Below are 12500 nucleotides of genomic sequence, written 5' to 3' on the forward strand. Positions count from 1 at the left end.
TAACCCTAACCCTAACCCTAACCCTAACCCTAACCCTAACCCTAACCCTAACCCTAACCCTAACCCTAACCCTAACCCTAACCCTAACCCTAACCCTAACCCTAACCCTAACCCTAACCCTAACCCTAACCCTAACCCTAACCCTAACCCTAACCCTAACCCTAACCCTAACCCTAACCCTAACCCTAACCCTAACCCTAACCCTAACCCTAACCCTAACCCTAACCCTAACCCTAACCCTAACCCTAACCCTAACCCTAACCCTAACCCTAACCCTAACCCTAACCCTAACCCTAACCCTAACCCTAACCCTAACCCTAACCCTAACCCTAACCCTAACCCTAACCCTAACCCTAACCCTAACCCTAACCCTAACCCTAACCCTAACCCTAACCCTAACCCTAACCCTAACCCTAACCCTAACCCTAACCCTAACCCTAACCCTAACCCTAACCCTAACCCTAACCCTAACCCTAACCCTAACCCTAACCCTAACCCTAACCCTAACCCTAACCCTAACCCTAACCCTAACCCTAACCCTAACCCTAACCCTAACCCTAACCCTAACCCTAACCCTAACCCTAACCCTAACCCTAACCCTAACCCTAACCCTAACCCTAACCCTAACCCTAACCCTAACCCTAACCCTAACCCTAACCCTAACCCTAACCCTAACCCTAACCCTAACCCTAACCCTAACCCTAACCCTAACCCTAACCCTAACCCTAACCCTAACCCTAACCCTAACCCTAACCCTAACCCTAACCCTAACCCTAACCCTAACCCTAACCCTAACCCTAACCCTAACCCTAACCCTAACCCTAACCCTAACCCTAACCCTAACCCTAACCCTAACCCTAACCCTAACCCTAACCCTAACCCTAACCCTAACCCTAACCCTAACCCTAACCCTAACCCTAACCCTAACCCTAACCCTAACCCTAACCCTAACCCTAACCCTAACCCTAACCCTAACCCTAACCCTAACCCTAACCCTAACCCTAACCCTAACCCTAACCCTAACCCTAACCCTAACCCTAACCCTAACCCTAACCCTAACCCTAACCCTAACCCTAACCCTAACCCTAACCCTAACCCTAACCCTAACCCTAACCCTAACCCTAACCCTAACCCTAACCCTAACCCTAACCCTAACCCTAACCCTAACCCTAACCCTAACCCTAACCCTAACCCTAACCCTAACCCTAACCCTAACCCTAACCCTAACCCTAACCCTAACCCTAACCCTAACCCTAACCCTAACCCTAACCCTAACCCTAACCCTAACCCTAACCCTAACCCTAACCCTAACCCTAACCCTAACCCTAACCCTAACCCTAACCCTAACCCTAACCCTAACCCTAACCCTAACCCTAACCCTAACCCTAACCCTAACCCTAACCCTAACCCTAACCCTAACCCTAACCCTAACCCTAACCCTAACCCTAACCCTAACCCTAACCCTAACCCTAACCCTAACCCTAACCCTAACCCTAACCCTAACCCTAACCCTAACCCTAACCCTAACCCTAACCCTAACCCTAACCCTAACCCTAACCCTAACCCTAACCCTAACCCTAACCCTAACCCTAACCCTAACCCTAACCCTAACCCTAACCCTAACCCTAACCCTAACCCTAACCCTAACCCTAACCCTAACCCTAACCCTAACCCTAACCCTAACCCTAACCCTAACCCTAACCCTAACCCTAACCCTAACCCTAACCCTAACCCTAACCCTAACCCTAACCCTAACCCTAACCCTAACCCTAACCCTAACCCTAACCCTAACCCTAACCCTAACCCTAACCCTAACCCTAACCCTAACCCTAACCCTAACCCTAACCCTAACCCTAACCCTAACCCTAACCCTAACCCTAACCCTAACCCTAACCCTAACCCTAACCCTAACCCTAACCCTAACCCTAACCCTAACCCTAACCCTAACCCTAACCCTAACCCTAACCCTAACCCTAACCCTAACCCTAACCCTAACCCTAACCCTAACCCTAACCCTAACCCTAACCCTAACCCTAACCCTAACCCTAACCCTAACCCTAACCCTAACCCTAACCCTAACCCTAACCCTAACCCTAACCCTAACCCTAACCCTAACCCTAACCCTAACCCTAACCCTAACCCTAACCCTAACCCTAACCCTAACCCTAACCCTAACCCTAACCCTAACCCTAACCCTAACCCTAACCCTAACCCTAACCCTAACCCTAACCCTAACCCTAACCCTAACCCTAACCCTAACCCTAACCCTAACCCTAACCCTAACCCTAACCCTAACCCTAACCCTAACCCTAACCCTAACCCTAACCCTAACCCTAACCCTAACCCTAACCCTAACCCTAACCCTAACCCTAACCCTAACCCTAACCCTAACCCTAACCCTAACCCTAACCCTAACCCTAACCCTAACCCTAACCCTAACCCTAACCCTAACCCTAACCCTAACCCTAACCCTAACCCTAACCCTAACCCTAACCCTAACCCTAACCCTAACCCTAACCCTAACCCTAACCCTAACCCTAACCCTAACCCTAACCCTAACCCTAACCCTAACCCTAACCCTAACCCTAACCCTAACCCTAACCCTAACCCTAACCCTAACCCTAACCCTAACCCTAACCCTAACCCTAACCCTAACCCTAACCCTAACCCTAACCCTAACCCTAACCCTAACCCTAACCCTAACCCTAACCCTAACCCTAACCCTAACCCTAACCCTAACCCTAACCCTAACCCTAACCCTAACCCTAACCCTAACCCTAACCCTAACCCTAACCCTAACCCTAACCCTAACCCTAACCCTAACCCTAACCCTAACCCTAACCCTAACCCTAACCCTAACCCTAACCCTAACCCTAACCCTAACCCTAACCCTAACCCTAACCCTAACCCTAACCCTAACCCTAACCCTAACCCTAACCCTAACCCTAACCCTAACCCTAACCCTAACCCTAACCCTAACCCTAACCCTAACCCTAACCCTAACCCTAACCCTAACCCTAACCCTAACCCTAACCCTAACCCTAACCCTAACCCTAACCCTAACCCTAACCCTAACCCTAACCCTAACCCTAACCCTAACCCTAACCCTAACCCTAACCCTAACCCTAACCCTAACCCTAACCCTAACCCTAACCCTAACCCTAACCCTAACCCTAACCCTAACCCTAACCCTAACCCTAACCCTAACCCTAACCCTAACCCTAACCCTAACCCTAACCCTAACCCTAACCCTAACCCTAACCCTAACCCTAACCCTAACCCTAACCCTAACCCTAACCCTAACCCTAACCCTAACCCTAACCCTAACCCTAACCCTAACCCTAACCCTAACCCTAACCCTAACCCTAACCCTAACCCTAACCCTAACCCTAACCCTAACCCTAACCCTAACCCTAACCCTAACCCTAACCCTAACCCTAACCCTAACCCTAACCCTAACCCTAACCCTAACCCTAACCCTAACCCTAACCCTAACCCTAACCCTAACCCTAACCCTAACCCTAACCCTAACCCTAACCCTAACCCTAACCCTAACCCTAACCCTAACCCTAACCCTAACCCTAACCCTAACCCTAACCCTAACCCTAACCCTAACCCTAACCCTAACCCTAACCCTAACCCTAACCCTAACCCTAACCCTAACCCTAACCCTAACCCTAACCCTAACCCTAACCCTAACCCTAACCCTAACCCTAACCCTAACCCTAACCCTAACCCTAACCCTAACCCTAACCCTAACCCTAACCCTAACCCTAACCCTAACCCTAACCCTAACCCTAACCCTAACCCTAACCCTAACCCTAACCCTAACCCTAACCCTAACCCTAACCCTAACCCTAACCCTAACCCTAACCCTAACCCTAACCCTAACCCTAACCCTAACCCTAACCCTAACCCTAACCCTAACCCTAACCCTAACCCTAACCCTAACCCTAACCCTAACCCTAACCCTAACCCTAACCCTAACCCTAACCCTAACCCTAACCCTAACCCTAACCCTAACCCTAACCCTAACCCTAACCCTAACCCTAACCCTAACCCTAACCCTAACCCTAACCCTAACCCTAACCCTAACCCTAACCCTAACCCTAACCCTAACCCTAACCCTAACCCTAACCCTAACCCTAACCCTAACCCTAACCCTAACCCTAACCCTAACCCTAACCCTAACCCTAACCCTAACCCTAACCCTAACCCTAACCCTAACCCTAACCCTAACCCTAACCCTAACCCTAACCCTAACCCTAACCCTAACCCTAACCCTAACCCTAACCCTAACCCTAACCCTAACCCTAACCCTAACCCTAACCCTAACCCTAACCCTAACCCTAACCCTAACCCTAACCCTAACCCTAACCCTAACCCTAACCCTAACCCTAACCCTAACCCTAACCCTAACCCTAACCCTAACCCTAACCCTAACCCTAACCCTAACCCTAACCCTAACCCTAACCCTAACCCTAACCCTAACCCTAACCCTAACCCTAACCCTAACCCTAACCCTAACCCTAACCCTAACCCTAACCCTAACCCTAACCCTAACCCTAACCCTAACCCTAACCCTAACCCTAACCCTAACCCTAACCCTAACCCTAACCCTAACCCTAACCCTAACCCTAACCCTAACCCTAACCCTAACCCTAACCCTAACCCTAACCCTAACCCTAACCCTAACCCTAACCCTAACCCTAACCCTAACCCTAACCCTAACCCTAACCCTAACCCTAACCCTAACCCTAACCCTAACCCTAACCCTAACCCTAACCCTAACCCTAACCCTAACCCTAACCCTAACCCTAACCCTAACCCTAACCCTAACCCTAACCCTAACCCTAACCCTAACCCTAACCCTAACCCTAACCCTAACCCTAACCCTAACCCTAACCCTAACCCTAACCCTAACCCTAACCCTAACCCTAACCCTAACCCTAACCCTAACCCTAACCCTAACCCTAACCCTAACCCTAACCCTAACCCTAACCCTAACCCTAACCCTAACCCTAACCCTAACCCTAACCCTAACCCTAACCCTAACCCTAACCCTAACCCTAACCCTAACCCTAACCCTAACCCTAACCCTAACCCTAACCCTAACCCTAACCCTAACCCTAACCCTAACCCTAACCCTAACCCTAACCCTAACCCTAACCCTAACCCTAACCCTAACCCTAACCCTAACCCTAACCCTAACCCTAACCCTAACCCTAACCCTAACCCTAACCCTAACCCTAACCCTAACCCTAACCCTAACCCTAACCCTAACCCTAACCCTAACCCTAACCCTAACCCTAACCCTAACCCTAACCCTAACCCTAACCCTAACCCTAACCCTAACCCTAACCCTAACCCTAACCCTAACCCTAACCCTAACCCTAACCCTAACCCTAACCCTAACCCTAACCCTAACCCTAACCCTAACCCTAACCCTAACCCTAACCCTAACCCTAACCCTAACCCTAACCCTAACCCTAACCCTAACCCTAACCCTAACCCTAACCCTAACCCTAACCCTAACCCTAACCCTAACCCTAACCCTAACCCTAACCCTAACCCTAACCCTAACCCTAACCCTAACCCTAACCCTAACCCTAACCCTAACCCTAACCCTAACCCTAACCCTAACCCTAACCCTAACCCTAACCCTAACCCTAACCCTAACCCTAACCCTAACCCTAACCCTAACCCTAACCCTAACCCTAACCCTAACCCTAACCCTAACCCTAACCCTAACCCTAACCCTAACCCTAACCCTAACCCTAACCCTAACCCTAACCCTAACCCTAACCCTAACCCTAACCCTAACCCTAACCCTAACCCTAACCCTAACCCTAACCCTAACCCTAACCCTAACCCTAACCCTAACCCTAACCCTAACCCTAACCCTAACCCTAACCCTAACCCTAACCCTAACCCTAACCCTAACCCTAACCCTAACCCTAACCCTAACCCTAACCCTAACCCTAACCCTAACCCTAACCCTAACCCTAACCCTAACCCTAACCCTAACCCTAACCCTAACCCTAACCCTAACCCTAACCCTAACCCTAACCCTAACCCTAACCCTAACCCTAACCCTAACCCTAACCCTAACCCTAACCCTAACCCTAACCCTAACCCTAACCCTAACCCTAACCCTAACCCTAACCCTAACCCTAACCCTAACCCTAACCCTAACCCTAACCCTAACCCTAACCCTAACCCTAACCCTAACCCTAACCCTAACCCTAACCCTAACCCTAACCCTAACCCTAACCCTAACCCTAACCCTAACCCTAACCCTAACCCTAACCCTAACCCTAACCCTAACCCTAACCCTAACCCTAACCCTAACCCTAACCCTAACCCTAACCCTAACCCTAACCCTAACCCTAACCCTAACCCTAACCCTAACCCTAACCCTAACCCTAACCCTAACCCTAACCCTAACCCTAACCCTAACCCTAACCCTAACCCTAACCCTAACCCTAACCCTAACCCTAACCCTAACCCTAACCCTAACCCTAACCCTAACCCTAACCCTAACCCTAACCCTAACCCTAACCCTAACCCTAACCCTAACCCTAACCCTAACCCTAACCCTAACCCTAACCCTAACCCTAACCCTAACCCTAACCCTAACCCTAACCCTAACCCTAACCCTAACCCTAACCCTAACCCTAACCCTAACCCTAACCCTAACCCTAACCCTAACCCTAACCCTAACCCTAACCCTAACCCTAACCCTAACCCTAACCCTAACCCTAACCCTAACCCTAACCCTAACCCTAACCCTAACCCTAACCCTAACCCTAACCCTAACCCTAACCCTAACCCTAACCCTAACCCTAACCCTAACCCTAACCCTAACCCTAACCCTAACCCTAACCCTAACCCTAACCCTAACCCTAACCCTAACCCTAACCCTAACCCTAACCCTAACCCTAACCCTAACCCTAACCCTAACCCTAACCCTAACCCTAACCCTAACCCTAACCCTAACCCTAACCCTAACCCTAACCCTAACCCTAACCCTAACCCTAACCCTAACCCTAACCCTAACCCTAACCCTAACCCTAACCCTAACCCTAACCCTAACCCTAACCCTAACCCTAACCCTAACCCTAACCCTAACCCTAACCCTAACCCTAACCCTAACCCTAACCCTAACCCTAACCCTAACCCTAACCCTAACCCTAACCCTAACCCTAACCCTAACCCTAACCCTAACCCTAACCCTAACCCTAACCCTAACCCTAACCCTAACCCTAACCCTAACCCTAACCCTAACCCTAACCCTAACCCTAACCCTAACCCTAACCCTAACCCTAACCCTAACCCTAACCCTAACCCTAACCCTAACCCTAACCCTAACCCTAACCCTAACCCTAACCCTAACCCTAACCCTAACCCTAACCCTAACCCTAACCCTAACCCTAACCCTAACCCTAACCCTAACCCTAACCCTAACCCTAACCCTAACCCTAACCCTAACCCTAACCCTAACCCTAACCCTAACCCTAACCCTAACCCTAACCCTAACCCTAACCCTAACCCTAACCCTAACCCTAACCCTAACCCTAACCCTAACCCTAACCCTAACCCTAACCCTAACCCTAACCCTAACCCTAACCCTAACCCTAACCCTAACCCTAACCCTAACCCTAACCCTAACCCTAACCCTAACCCTAACCCTAACCCTAACCCTAACCCTAACCCTAACCCTAACCCTAACCCTAACCCTAACCCTAACCCTAACCCTAACCCTAACCCTAACCCTAACCCTAACCCTAACCCTAACCCTAACCCTAACCCTAACCCTAACCCTAACCCTAACCCTAACCCTAACCCTAACCCTAACCCTAACCCTAACCCTAACCCTAACCCTAACCCTAACCCTAACCCTAACCCTAACCCTAACCCTAACCCTAACCCTAACCCTAACCCTAACCCTAACCCTAACCCTAACCCTAACCCTAACCCTAACCCTAACCCTAACCCTAACCCTAACCCTAACCCTAACCCTAACCCTAACCCTAACCCTAACCCTAACCCTAACCCTAACCCTAACCCTAACCCTAACCCTAACCCTAACCCTAACCCTAACCCTAACCCTAACCCTAACCCTAACCCTAACCCTAACCCTAACCCTAACCCTAACCCTAACCCTAACCCTAACCCTAACCCTAACCCTAACCCTAACCCTAACCCTAACCCTAACCCTAACCCTAACCCTAACCCTAACCCTAACCCTAACCCTAACCCTAACCCTAACCCTAACCCTAACCCTAACCCTAACCCTAACCCTAACCCTAACCCTAACCCTAACCCTAACCCTAACCCTAACCCTAACCCTAACCCTAACCCTAACCCTAACCCTAACCCTAACCCTAACCCTAACCCTAACCCTAACCCTAACCCTAACCCTAACCCTAACCCTAACCCTAACCCTAACCCTAACCCTAACCCTAACCCTAACCCTAACCCTAACCCTAACCCTAACCCTAACCCTAACCCTAACCCTAACCCTAACCCTAACCCTAACCCTAACCCTAACCCTAACCCTAACCCTAACCCTAACCCTAACCCTAACCCTAACCCTAACCCTAACCCTAACCCTAACCCTAACCCTAACCCTAACCCTAACCCTAACCCTAACCCTAACCCTAACCCTAACCCTAACCCTAACCCTAACCCTAACCCTAACCCTAACCCTAACCCTAACCCTAACCCTAACCCTAACCCTAACCCTAACCCTAACCCTAACCCTAACCCTAACCCTAACCCTAACCCTAACCCTAACCCTAACCCTAACCCTAACCCTAACCCTAACCCTAACCCTAACCCTAACCCTAACCCTAACCCTAACCCTAACCCTAACCCTAACCCTAACCCTAACCCTAACCCTAACCCTAACCCTAACCCTAACCCTAACCCTAACCCTAACCCTAACCCTAACCCTAACCCTAACCCTAACCCTAACCCTAACCCTAACCCTAACCCTAACCCTAACCCTAACCCTAACCCTAACCCTAACCCTAACCCTAACCCTAACCCTAACCCTAACCCTAACCCTAACCCTAACCCTAACCCTAACCCTAACCCTAACCCTAACCCTAACCCTAACCCTAACCCTAACCCTAACCCTAACCCTAACCCTAACCCTAACCCTAACCCTAACCCTAACCCTAACCCTAACCCTAACCCTAACCCTAACCCTAACCCTAACCCTAACCCTAACCCTAACCCTAACCCTAACCCTAACCCTAACCCTAACCCTAACCCTAACCCTAACCCTAACCCTAACCCTAACCCTAACCCTAACCCTAACCCTAACCCTAACCCTAACCCTAACCCTAACCCTAACCCTAACCCTAACCCTAACCCTAACCCTAACCCTAACCCTAACCCTAACCCTAACCCTAACCCTAACCCTAACCCTAACCCTAACCCTAACCCTAACCCTAACCCTAACCCTAACCCTAACCCTAACCCTAACCCTAACCCTAACCCTAACCCTAACCCTAACCCTAACCCTAACCCTAACCCTAACCCTAACCCTAACCCTAACCCTAACCCTAACCCTAACCCTAACCCTAACCCTAACCCTAACCCTAACCCTAACCCTAACCCTAACCCTAACCCTAACCCTAACCCTAACCCTAACCCTAACCCTAACCCTAACCCTAACCCTAACCCTAACCCTAACCCTAACCCTAACCCTAACCCTAACCCTAACCCTAACCCTAACCCTAACCCTAACCCTAACCCTAACCCTAACCCTAACCCTAACCCTAACCCTAACCCTAACCCTAACCCTAACCCTAACCCTAACCCTAACCCTAACCCTAACCCTAACCCTAACCCTAACCCTAACCCTAACCCTAACCCTAACCCTAACCCTAACCCTAACCCTAACCCTAACCCTAACCCTAACCCTAACCCTAACCCTAACCCTAACCCTAACCCTAACCCTAACCCTAACCCTAACCCTAACCCTAACCCTAACCCTAACCCTAACCCTAACCCTAACCCTAACCCTAACCCTAACCCTAACCCTAACCCTAACCCTAACCCTAACCCTAACCCTAACCCTAACCCTAACCCTAACCCTAACCCTAACCCTAACCCTAACCCTAACCCTAACCCTAACCCTAACCCTAACCCTAACCCTAACCCTAACCCTAACCCTAACCCTAACCCTAACCCTAACCCTAACCCTAACCCTAACCCTAACCCTAACCCTAACCCTAACCCTAACCCTAACCCTAACCCTAACCCTAACCCTAACCCTAACCCTAACCCTAACCCTAACCCTAACCCTAACCCTAACCCTAACCCTAACCCTAACCCTAACCCTAACCCTAACCCTAACCCTAACCCTAACCCTAACCCTAACCCTAACCCTAACCCTAACCCTAACCCTAACCCTAACCCTAACCCTAACCCTAACCCTAACCCTAACCCTAACCCTAACCCTAACCCTAACCCTAACCCTAACCCTAACCCTAACCCTAACCCTAACCCTAACCCTAACCCTAACCCTAACCCTAACCCTAACCCTAACCCTAACCCTAACCCTAACCCTAACCCTAACCCTAACCCTAACCCTAACCCTAACCCTAACCCTAACCCTAACCCTAACCCTAACCCTAACCCTAACCCTAACCCTAACCCTAACCCTAACCCTAACCCTAACCCTAACCCTAACCCTAACCCTAACCCTAACCCTAACCCTAACCCTAACCCTAACCCTAACCCTAACCCTAACCCTAACCCTAACCCTAACCCTAACCCTAACCCTAACCCTAACCCTAACCCTAACCCTAACCCTAACCCTAACCCTAACCCTAACCCTAACCCTAACCCTAACCCTAACCCTAACCCTAACCCTAACCCTAACCCTAACCCTAACCCTAACCCTAACCCTAACCCTAACCCTAACCCTAACCCTAACCCTAACCCTAACCCTAACCCTAACCCTAACCCTAACCCTAACCCTAACCCTAACCCTAACCCTAACCCTAACCCTAACCCTAACCCTAACCCTAACCCTAACCCTAACCCTAACCCTAACCCTAACCCTAACCCTAACCCTAACCCTAACCCTAACCCTAACCCTAACCCTAACCCTAACCCTAACCCTAACCCTAACCCTAACCCTAACCCTAACCCTAACCCTAACCCTAACCCTAACCCTAACCCTAACCCTAACCCTAACCCTAACCCTAACCCTAACCCTAACCCTAACCCTAACCCTAACCCTAACCCTAACCCTAACCCTAACCCTAACCCTAACCCTAACCCTAACCCTAACCCTAACCCTAACCCTAACCCTAACCCTAACCCTAACCCTAACCCTAACCCTAACCCTAACCCTAACCCTAACCCTAACCCTAACCCTAACCCTAACCCTAACCCTAACCCTAACCCTAACCCTAACCCTAACCCTAACCCTAACCCTAACCCTAACCCTAACCCTAACCCTAACCCTAACCCTAACCCTAACCCTAACCCTAACCCTAACCCTAACCCTAACCCTAACCCTAACCCTAACCCTAACCCTAACCCTAACCCTAACCCTAACCCTAACCCTAACCCTAACCCTAACCCTAACCCTAACCCTAACCCTAACCCTAACCCTAACCCTAACCCTAACCCTAACCCTAACCCTAACCCTAACCCTAACCCTAACCCTAACCCTAACCCTAACCCTAACCCTAACCCTAACCCTAACCCTAACCCTAACCCTAACCCTAACCCTAACCCTAACCCTAACCCTAACCCTAACCCTAACCCTAACCCTAACCCTAACCCTAACCCTAACCCTAACCCTAACCCTAACCCTAACCCTAACCCTAACCCTAACCCTAACCCTAACCCTAACCCTAACCCTAACCCTAACCCTAACCCTAACCCTAACCCTAACCCTAACCCTAACCCTAACCCTAACCCTAACCCTAACCCTAACCCTAACCCTAACCCTAACCCTAACCCTAACCCTAACCCTAACCCTAACCCTAACCCTAACCCTAACCCTAACCCTAACCCTAACCCTAACCCTAACCCTAACCCTAACCCTAACCCTAACCCTAACCCTAACCCTAACCCTAACCCTAACCCTAACCCTAACCCTAACCCTAACCCTAACCCTAACCCTAACCCTAACCCTAACCCTAACCCTAACCCTAACCCTAACCCTAACCCTAACCCTAACCCTAACCCTAACCCTAACCCTAACCCTAACCCTAACCCTAACCCTAACCCTAACCCTAACCCTAACCCTAACCCTAACCCTAACCCTAACCCTAACCCTAACCCTAACCCTAACCCTAACCCTAACCCTAACCCTAACCCTAACCCTAACCCTAACCCTAACCCTAACCCTAACCCTAACCCTAACCCTAACCCTAACCCTAACCCTAACCCTAACCCTAACCCTAACCCTAACCCTAACCCTAACCCTAACCCTAACCCTAACCCTAACCCTAACCCTAACCCTA

The sequence above is a fragment of the Brachyhypopomus gauderio genome, unplaced genomic scaffold (genome assembly GCF_052324685.1).
Source record: "Brachyhypopomus gauderio isolate BG-103 unplaced genomic scaffold, BGAUD_0.2 sc439, whole genome shotgun sequence".
Lineage (NCBI taxonomy): Eukaryota > Metazoa > Chordata > Actinopteri > Gymnotiformes > Hypopomidae > Brachyhypopomus > Brachyhypopomus gauderio.